Raw genomic sequence first — 10,866 nt, 5'->3', positions numbered from 1 at the left:
GAGATTCTATTCCAACACGGTGTATCTTTGTCAATTATTCTGTATCGAAATACTCGTTTCACTTCTAGTTTTACAAGAAACCTTGGGAACCCGCGTAGACATGAGTACCGCGTACCACCCACAAACTGACGAACCGAGCAAACGAACGATTTACGTCTTGGAAAGACATCTCACAAACTCGTATTGTCACCTTTAGTAGATCACTCTTACAACAGTAGTTACCACTCGTGTGTTCACGCGCACTTTTCGAAACCTTATATGACCGCTAATGTCATACCCCTGTTCATTTAACCAAAGCATCAACCACCGAAATCTGAACTCCATCAAGAAACAACAATTGAGATCGTTCAAGTCCGAGAAGGGCTCGAGACAACCCATTGTCGCCAGAAGAGTTATACCAAACTTGGAGGAGAACCTCACAAATCCCAGTGTGTAACCGCGTAATATTGAGAACCCGCACCTTGGAAGGGTGTAATCCGTTTCGAGAATCAGGGAAAGTTAAACCCGCGACATGTTAACCCTTTTGAAACCTTGGGGCGTATTGGAACCGCTCCCTACCGTTTAGAACTTCCGACTCAATTAAGTTTCCGTTTACCCTACATTTCGTGTAACAAACTTAGAAACGTGTCCTGCGGAACAGGAACGTGCAATCCTGCCGGATACATCAACTATCGATGACAAACTTCTCTTCATAGGAAAACCAGTTGAAACTGGGGATCGTAAAAACCGAACCTTAATGCAACGTAAAACCCTGACTATCCAAATTCATGAGAACCCTCAAGAACGTACTTTCACTTATTCATAGCATTGACAACGTAAAGTCTCGAGTAAGAGATATCGACTACTACTTCCAACTAAATTTCGGGACGAAATTTCTTTTGAGTTGTGGATAATGTAACATCCCGCGTTTTCCGTTAAATTTATTTTTAACACCGTCTTTTTCTTTTAAATAATACCTTTCGTTATTTAAATTCGTAGTTTCCGTTGACTAACGTTCATAATAATTCCGTCATTTAATTATAACATCTCTCGTTAACTTGCGTTTTAAAAATATTCGATCGGTTAAATCCCGCACCCGCTTTGAAACTCGAGGGACCGGAGTTGCCAAATGGGCAAACTAGTTGACTAGGTCAACTAGTCAACCCATTTCATCCATTCCATCATCTCCCTCATCCCTTTTCTCTCCATCTCAAGAACACACACACAAACCCATTCCATTCATTCATCATCTAAATTCAATCTTGGAAGCTCACAACAAATCCGATTACATATTTGGAATCCTCTCTTCATCCTCTACAATTTGATACCAACTTCATCTCGTTTGGGTAACATTTCTAAAACTCTAGATTTCTCTAAATTCGTGTTTTTGATTTGAAATGGTGTTAGTTAGTGTCTATGGCTCGAGTCTAACATGAATATATGTTTGGTTTGCTCGATTTGTTGTTTTTGGAGTAACTAGCATGAACTTGAAATGGGTGTGCTTAATCCTTGATTTTGGGATGAGTTAATGTTGTTAGATTGTTAAAGTGCATGTTTTAATTGTGTTACTAGTATCACTAGCTTCGTTTTGATGCGTAGGTTGATTAAGAAAACTTCAAAAACATGAATATTGATTTTGTGATGTTTGACTAGGGTTTGATAGTTCTTGACATGAACTTTTGATGCTTGAATGCCATGGAATGTTAATTGTTAGTGATTAGTTGTAATGTATGCTTAATTACCTTCGAAACGGCATATCACATGTGTGAATTGGATTCCCGAAACTTAAAATGCATTTGATGAACTTGAAACTTTGAAAATGGATTCTTAATGATCACTTGACGGGAAATCGGTTATTGAAATTGATGTTTTTGTTTGATGAAACGTGTTTAGTTGTTTTCCTTGTCAAATTACCTTTCCGACGATATATAGTATGCATTTTGGATGTTTTCGGTTCATAAAATAGGTTAATTTGAGTTTTGGTTCGTGACTTGGTCTTTTTCTGCAAACTGCATGTTTCCCAGGTATTGCGCGCCGCGCATATACCCGCGCGCCGCGCAAAAATTAGAAATCCCAGATGTTTGCCTTCGTGGTTAAGTTCTGACCAGGATTTACACTTGGGTGCGCGCCGCGCAACCCTTTGCGCGCCGCGCATATGCCCAGCTCATTTTAGTTTTTATTTTTCCTTTCACAAAATGTTTCCCGCTTAACCGTAACTCCGATTAACATGAAACTTGGCCATTCTGCTCATAAATGATTTCTCATCATGAGAAAATTGTCGGACACCCGATCCGACCCCGTTGACTTTGACTTTGACCAAGTTTGACTTTTAGTCAAACTTAACCAAACAATTATACGATCGTTCTAACATGCTTAGTTACTTGTATCGTGCATGAAACTTGACTAATTGATTCACATGCTACATAATCGAGTCGTAACGAGCCATAGGACTAATTGAACATCTTTGACCGTTTGTGTTTACCGTTATTGATACAACCTATATGATTAGGTCAAGACTAGCTTTGTCTTTGCACGCGTCTACTTGTTGAAGTACTTTATTAACTCTTGCACTCAAGGTGAGATCATAGTCCCACTTTTACTCTTTTTGAACTTATATTGGGATGAGAAAACATAAACGATTCTTTTGAACTAAGTGAACACAAGAACGGGAAAACAAACATTCTACATACGAGTTTAGAACAAAAATCCTCAATTCGATTATCATTAGTTACACTTGCCGGGTGTAAGCGAGAACTTATGTTATATGGCCATATGGGTTGACAACCCTCATCTTTGACGGTTCGCTACCGTCTACGGATGAAATATATTTTCGAGAATCAGTGTTTGTTCTAGCACTAAGTGATGGGGTATACAATGGAAGGAATGTTAAGCTTTGATAATTGGGTGCTCGTGAAACAAACTTTTGGAATGTATTACTATTATTTCATTGATGCAAATCTTGTGGTTCACTTGTACTTACTTACTTAAACCTATGATTTCACCAACGTTTTCGTTGACAGATTTCTATGTTTTTCTCAGGTCTTGCACGATATGTGAAACATGCTTCCGCTTACTATTTGATACTTGCATCCGATGTCGAGTATACATGCATTTCATGGAGCGTCTTTTGACTTTACTTTAAACCGTGTCTCCTAGATTTCAATCGTATCTATGACGTTGTAACTTAACTTTTGGTTGAACAATTCTTGTAAACTTGAAACAATCCTTATTTTGAAATGAAGGCGACATATTTTGGTCAAACGTTATCTTAAAGACTTATAATCAGGTAATGGGACCCACGTAGCCGACGCCGTCACTTGACAATTTGTCGGGGTCGCTACAAAAATGGTAGAGGGATTGCAGGACGGGAGTATAATAGGAGGAGGTATTTTTGTTACTCTCATTGGAGAGTATTTAGGTGTTGATAGGAACCAAGGGGGTCCATTACAGATTTGTAGAGAACAGGTTGAGCCCTTAGGATTGAAAGTTTATGTGGGTGCTAAGGTATTGAAAAGTAGACGTAACCAGGCAGTACCCTATGAGGGATCTCATCCTCAGGTAGAGAGAGGCTCAGACGAGGAAATGGAGGAGGCGGAAGACATTAGGGATGTCTTTCGAGATGCTATTCTTGACGTCCACGTTCGTATAGATGAGGAAGCAATGACGAACGCGGCAAGACATAGTATGTATGAGCAGTGGAACTCCGAGCGAGTATACGAGGATTAGAGGCGACGCCAACACGATAGCTGGTTAGTTCATCAGCACCAAATCATGAGCCAGCTATCATATCAGGTACCAAATAACTATGTACCTACTCGACCTGCTCATTTTCCGCCACATAGCCCCGATATCCGACCACCCTTTAACCGGTATGACTATAACCAAGCCTATCAGAACACCTATAACCAACAATGGAACCCACCCGATGAGATGAACTGGAACCCCTATCCAGACTGATTTAGTTCCATTTGGTTATTTTTATGATTATTATGTTTTTATCTTTTGACTTTTTCATGTTTAAACTTATGTTATTGGATAAATTTGTGTAATTTTTATTATTTTATTATTATTGTGTACTAATATTTCATATTTAGAATTTGAAAGTGGGATATTAAGTCCCATTTCAAATTGACATGCATGATTATACTTGTATGTATGTATATTGTCGATTGTTCAAAACAGGGTAAAACAGCGCATTTTCAAAGACTGGCATTAAGTTCAGCAAAAGCTACTAATTTTGACGACAAGATGACAAATAAATGTGATGTAACAACAGACGAAATGAACAAATGCTATGCACCATTTATCATTCAGCAAACAAACGCCAATATATTTGGAAACTTTGGTAAAATTTAATCATTTCTACGCTAATCACCCTCAATAATTTAAATTGTACTGATTTCTTGCAAATGAGGGCATTGCAAGATCTTAAATGTGGGAAGGGGTTAAATTCTTTCGGATTTTTAAAATTTTTATCTTTATACACTTGGTTACCATTAAAAATACTAGTAACGTAGTAGTTGTATTAGAATCTAGTGCTCTCTGATAATAAAGAACAGCCCTAGTCTTATATACTGACTACCCAATTCTAGTAAAATTTTTCAAAATTTTTAATTAAATGAACTCAAAATCATGTTTATACATATTTATGAACGATAAAACTAGGTGTTAACACCGAAATTATTGTAACCTTGGAAAGGACATAAATTGAGAAACAAACCAAAATGTTGAAATTCATTTAAAATGGAATAGAAAAGGAAAATAAAAGCCAAGTGTGGGAAAATTTACCAAGTTATCTTAAACATATGTCACATATATATCTGTAACAAATAACTGAAAATACTTTTGCTTTGGACTAAACTAAACCATTTTACCCGATGAAAGAAAAGAAGAGATGGATCTACACGATGAATCAATTCCATCATTAAAAGGAAGTAAAGTCTTCCGAAAAAGACACGCGCTTCTTGATTTAGGTCAAGAAGTTGTCGTCCAGACCAGCTGTAGGTTGACGAAAAATCTAGAAAAGTCATCTCTAAAATCAGCAGGAAATCCACGGACCTCAGCATCAAACAGGGTCGCCAAGTGGTCAGATTTATCCTAACCATGAGAAGGATTTATCTCGTACAATGGGGGGCACCGTGCAAATTAGCTTGATAAGACTAATGAATCAGATCTCCAGAAAGGATAATCTCCTTAAAAGATCAAAAAAAAAATCAGCTTTTAAGACTGATATTACTCAATCCTTGAGATTGACTTTAAAGATTGAGAATTACAAACTCATGGAATTCGATGATATCTAAACTCGAGCTTGAACGAGAAAATATTTTGATCAAATTAAAACCGATTTGTTTTCTGAAAACCCATTTTCAATGCGTTCATTACCATTGAACGTAAAATCCTAGGAATTCACCTGGAATTCATTAGGTCACCTGAACCAAATCGGGTGTCAACCGTAAGAACGGTGGTTGCATAGTGGTCAAAGACAGGACCTTGTGCCAGACCGAAAAATCATAAGGGTGAGCTTTACTATTGCTCCTACCAAGGATAGTAATTGCATCCGACACGTTATAGACCATAATTAAAAGCATGTCAGGGGACATTGCCTTAACAGTTGCTTGTTCAACGCTTTCCTTTACAACCGGACGGTAGTTTATCGAAAGGTAATATACGGGACAAGTAAACTGGACGTGTTGCTTTCCAAATACAAGGTTAGCAAGTGGGTGACACAAAACCGCAAGTTTTGAGCTAAAATTTTCAAATCTGAAACCCACCAAACCCACAAAAATATTTTGCAAACACCAGTGAAGGGTTATTCCGGAAAACTTATCTAGGGTAAAAGCTAGATTGAATTTTCAAAAGATCAAATATTTTCATAAAGATCCAATTTCCTTAAGGATCTACATTTTCATAGTCATGTGGGACTGTAAACCGCCTTTCAAATGTGCACTTTGCTTTAGAAACCGAAAGTAAATCGGCTATTTGATTGCAAGTGTCGTTGACCTAAACCCGAGACAACTGTGGATGACACACCCACCTTTAACCATGGTTCTATCGTTACTATCATTGTTTATACCGCCGTATAGAAATCACTGATGTACAAAGTGTGAAGAATAAAGAAGTGATTCTAGTATTTCAAAACGATATTGCTTGAGGACAAGCAACGCTCAAGTGTGGGAATATTTGATAATGCTAAAAACGAACATATATTTCATAGCATTATTCCTCAAGAAAGACAAGCTTTTAGTTGCAATTGTTCTATTTACAAGTGATATTCGTTTAAATAATAAAAGGTGAAGATAAAAGACAGATTCGACGAATTGAAGACGCAAACGACCAAAAAGCTCAAAAGTACAAAAGACAATCAAAGAGATTCAAATTATTGATAAGAAACGTCTCGAAATTACAAGAGTACAAGATTCAAAACGCAAAGTACAAGATATTAAATTGTACGCAAGGACGTTCGAAAATCCGGAACCGGGACATGAGTCAACTCTCAACGCTCGACGCAACGGACTAAAAATTACAAGTCAACTATGCACAAAAATATAATATAATATTTAAATAATTCTTATAATTATTTAATATATTATATTATTTATAAAACCGTCGGCAGAAGAAAACAATCAAATATGAGCCTCCCCAGCTGGCCATGCGATCGCATGGCCTGGAAGGCATAAATCCATGCGATCGCATGAGCCCCAGTTCCAGCCCACATGCCTATAAAAATCGAGCTTTGGTGCACCACAAATTAATCTATCTTTCTCTCTTCTCATACGTAAAATATATATATATATTTATAATTTATATTTTAATTTTAATTATAATTCTAATAATAAGGGTATGTTAGCGAATATTGTAAGGGTGTAAGTCGAAATTCTGTCTGTGTAACGCTACGCTATTTTTAATCATTGTAAGTTATGTTCAACCTTTTTACATTAATGTCTCGTAGCTAAGTTATTATTACGCTTATTTAATCCGAAGTAATCATGATGTTGGGCTAATTACTAAAATTGGGTAATTGGGCTTTGTACCATAATTGGGGTTTGGACAAAAGAACGACACTTGTGGAAATTAGACTATGAGCTATTAATGGGCTTTATATTTGTTTAACTAAATGATAGTTTGTTAATGTTAATATAAAGATTTACAATTGGGCGTCCCTATAAATTACCATATACACTCAATCGGACACGATGGGCGGGGTATTTATATGTACGAATAATCGTTCATTTAACCGGACACGGGAATGGATTAATAGCCACTAGAATAATTAAAACAGGGGTGAAATTATGTACAAGGACACTTGGTATAATTGATAACAAAATATTAAAACCTTGGGTTACACTCAGTCGACATCCTGGTGTAATTATTAAACAAAGTATTAAAATCTTGTTACAGTTTAAGTCCCCAATTAGTTGGAATATTTAACTTCAGGTATAAGGATAATTTGACGAGGACACTCGCACTTTATATTTATGACTGATGGACTGTTATGGACAAAAACCAGACGGACATATTAAAAAATCCAGGATAAAGGACAATTAACCCATGGGCATAAAACTAAAATCAACACGTCAAACATCATGATTACGGAAGTTTAAATAAGCATAATTCTTTTATTTCATATTTAATTTCCTTTATTTTATATTTAATTGCACTTCTAATTATCGCATTTTTATTGTTATTGTATTGCACTTTTAATTATCGTACTTTTTAATTATCGCAAGTTTATTTTATCGCACTTTTATTATTCGCAATTTCATTACCGTTATTTACTTTATGCTTTAATTTAAGTCTTGTATTTATTTTTAATATTTTACATTTGGTTTTAACTGCGACTAAAGTTTTAAAATCGATAAACCGGTCATTAAACGGTAAAAACCCCCCTTTATAATAATAATATTACTTATATATATATATTTGTATTTTTATAAAAGTAAACTAATATAGCGTTAAGCTTTGTTTAAAAAGATTCCCCGTGGAACGAACCGGACTTACTAAAAACTACATTACTGTACGATTAGGTACACTGCCTATAAGTGTTGTAGCAAGGTTTAAGTATATCCATTCTATAAATAAATAAATATCTTGTGTAAAATTGTATCGTATTTAATAGTATTTTCTGTAAAAATATAAGCTTTTTTATATACTACTCTGCTAAAACTTCAATAACCCACACATATGTAAAGTTTAAGTACTCGTGTAAAGTAAGTAAAATATAAAAAGCGCATGTATTCTCAGTCCCAAAAATAGTAAAAAGTAGTAAGGGATGCTATAACTCACAATGAATAAGCAGTAAAATTCGATACGAAACGTATGCAGGTAGTAAGTCGGTCCGAAAGGTCGTCAACCTAAGTCAAAGGTCACTAGGTTAGTATGTTGTCCCAATAGGTTAAAAGTGAATAAATTAAGTTTAAGTGTCATCATCATCATCATTCATCATCATAAAAGCTAAGTAAGTTTGACAAGAATAGAGATCGAAACAATAGGCTGACTTCGGTCAGCTTCTACGACCTCTATACAAAAAGAAAAGATGCGTAGTCAGTGGCTATGGCTCCGTATATGAGTCCTCTAACCGCTGACCAATTTTCAGAACCTAACTTATCTTCGTTTGACCGTGGCGACGGTTTAAGTGCGAGTAGGTCATAAATTTCAGCACAACGTTACAACGGCGTAGTGACTTTCGGAGGGCTATAAATCCTAAACCGTATATCGGATTAAGACGAGGCCTAAACGAAAAGTAATCTACTCGAAACGAACTAACTGAAAATCAATTTTCCAGAAGTCCAGGAATCTGATAAGATCCCCAAAAACAGTAAACAAGTGCTCCGGTGGGGTTCTTGGTGGTTGATGCTCATCACGGTTCTCATCCTTGATGCTTGTAGCTTCAAGTGTACAACTCATTGATGGGTTAGCATCACCTTGACCAAGATTCTACCATAAACACACAATATTTTAAGACCAAGTAAGAACACAACTCATTTAAGAGTCTTAGATGGATGATGAACCAAGGTTACATCATATCCTTAGTCTTAACACAATTACAAGGTCTATTTACAATGAAAGCTACAAACTTTACTTCAATTAAACAAGTATGAACATAATCTAAATCAAATAAAGTGATGGAACCCTAAGCTAGAGAGCTTGGATCCTTTTCACACAAGTTATAAGATTACAAAGCTAGAAAGCTTGAACCTTTACAAGATTAATGAGATCATAAGCTATAAAGCTAAGATCTTTAACAAAATAATGAAAGTAATGAGACCATAAGCTAAAAAGCTAAGATCTTTAGCATAATAATGAGACCCTAAGCTAAAAAGCTTGGATCTTTAGTGTCCTTGAAGATCTTGAAGCATAAAGCTTGGATCTTTAAGATACATGAAGATTACAAACACAAGTTTGAATCTTTATAACAAAATAACAAGATTAAAGCTAAAAGATTTAGATCTACAAAGTAGGTGAAGATTCAAAGCTAGAAAGCTTGAATCTTCCATGTTCTTGAAGGATTCAAATCCATGTTTGAATCTACAAGATGTAATCAAGATTAAAAGCTAAAAAGCTAGACCCATGATGATGATGATGATGATTTCGTGAGAGAGAGAGAGGAAGAAGAAGAAGAAAAATCAATACTTACACTTTTTAGAGAGAGAAAGAACTAGAGAAAGAATTAGAGAGTAAGTGTGTGTAAATTACAAATGAAAGCAAGTGTAAAATGGATGGAATAAGGCTTGTATTTATAGGTGGTGAGGGTGTGGGTGGGGTGGTTAGGCCGTAGGTTTGGGGAGGGGACAAGGGGGACAACTTTTTGCTTTTTGGTTAATGGTTGTCTAAAGTTGGTGCTTATGTTAGGATCCCATGCAACATTAAGGATAATACTTGACAAAAATGCTAGTATGTTCCCTATAATAAATGAGCATTTGTCTTTCATATTAATGGGTCACTAGTTACTTATAATTGGGCTAATTAAATAGTCCACTAACTAGTATAGGGTGGGCTAAGGTCCAACAAGGTAGAAAGTCCAACAAGACTAACTATTGTGCTCTAGTAAATTACTAAGCGTAATTAAGCATCCAAAAACCCAAGTAATTGTTATTATAAAATAACAATTAGTATTTCGTAGTCATAATATTCCGATTACGACAAAAGTTAAACGTGAACGCAGTACGCAGTTCGTTAAAAACGTCAAGTAACACTAACAGTCATAAAGGCTTCCGGGGGTTGAGTTAAGTATCCTACATACTTAATGATACGTTTTAACATATAAACGAAAGTAATCAACATGTAGGAGTCCCCAGAGTATAATATAGATCAGTACGCACAAATACGCAGTTTCGCGAAAACACAAAGCACAAAAGCAAGTCGAAAAAGTTGGGTCGTTACATTACCCACCTGTTAATGAAAATCTTGTCCCGAAATTTTAAGATGAGGTAGACGGTAGAGTCGGGAAGAGGTGAGGATACTTCTGTTTCATTTGATCCTCTTATTCCCAAGTAAACTCAGGTCCTCGTTTTGCATTCCATCGGACTCGGACGATCGGAATCTTGTTGCGTTTCAAGGTCTTGACCTCACGGTCCATAATTTCAACAGGTTCTTCCACAAAATGAAGTTTGTCATCAATTGTAAGCTCCTCAAGTGGTGTGATGAGTTCTGGTTCCGCAAGACACTTCTTCAGATTCGATACATGGAAGGTAGGATTAACGGGGCTCAATTGAGTCGGAAGATCCAAACGGTAAGCAACGGGTCCAACACGTTCCAAAACTTCAAAAGGACCAATGTATCGCGGGTTCAACTTCCCACGCTTTCCGAAATGGATTACACCTTTACAAGGTGAGACTTTCAACATAACGCGGTCGCCGATTTGAAATTCGCGATCCCGCGTTTAAGGTC

Source organism: Rutidosis leptorrhynchoides, chromosome 10, assembly GCF_046630445.1.
Source record: "Rutidosis leptorrhynchoides isolate AG116_Rl617_1_P2 chromosome 10, CSIRO_AGI_Rlap_v1, whole genome shotgun sequence".
NCBI classification, from domain to species: Eukaryota; Viridiplantae; Streptophyta; class Magnoliopsida; order Asterales; family Asteraceae; genus Rutidosis; species Rutidosis leptorrhynchoides.
Note: the sequence above shows the minus strand (reverse complement) of the source record.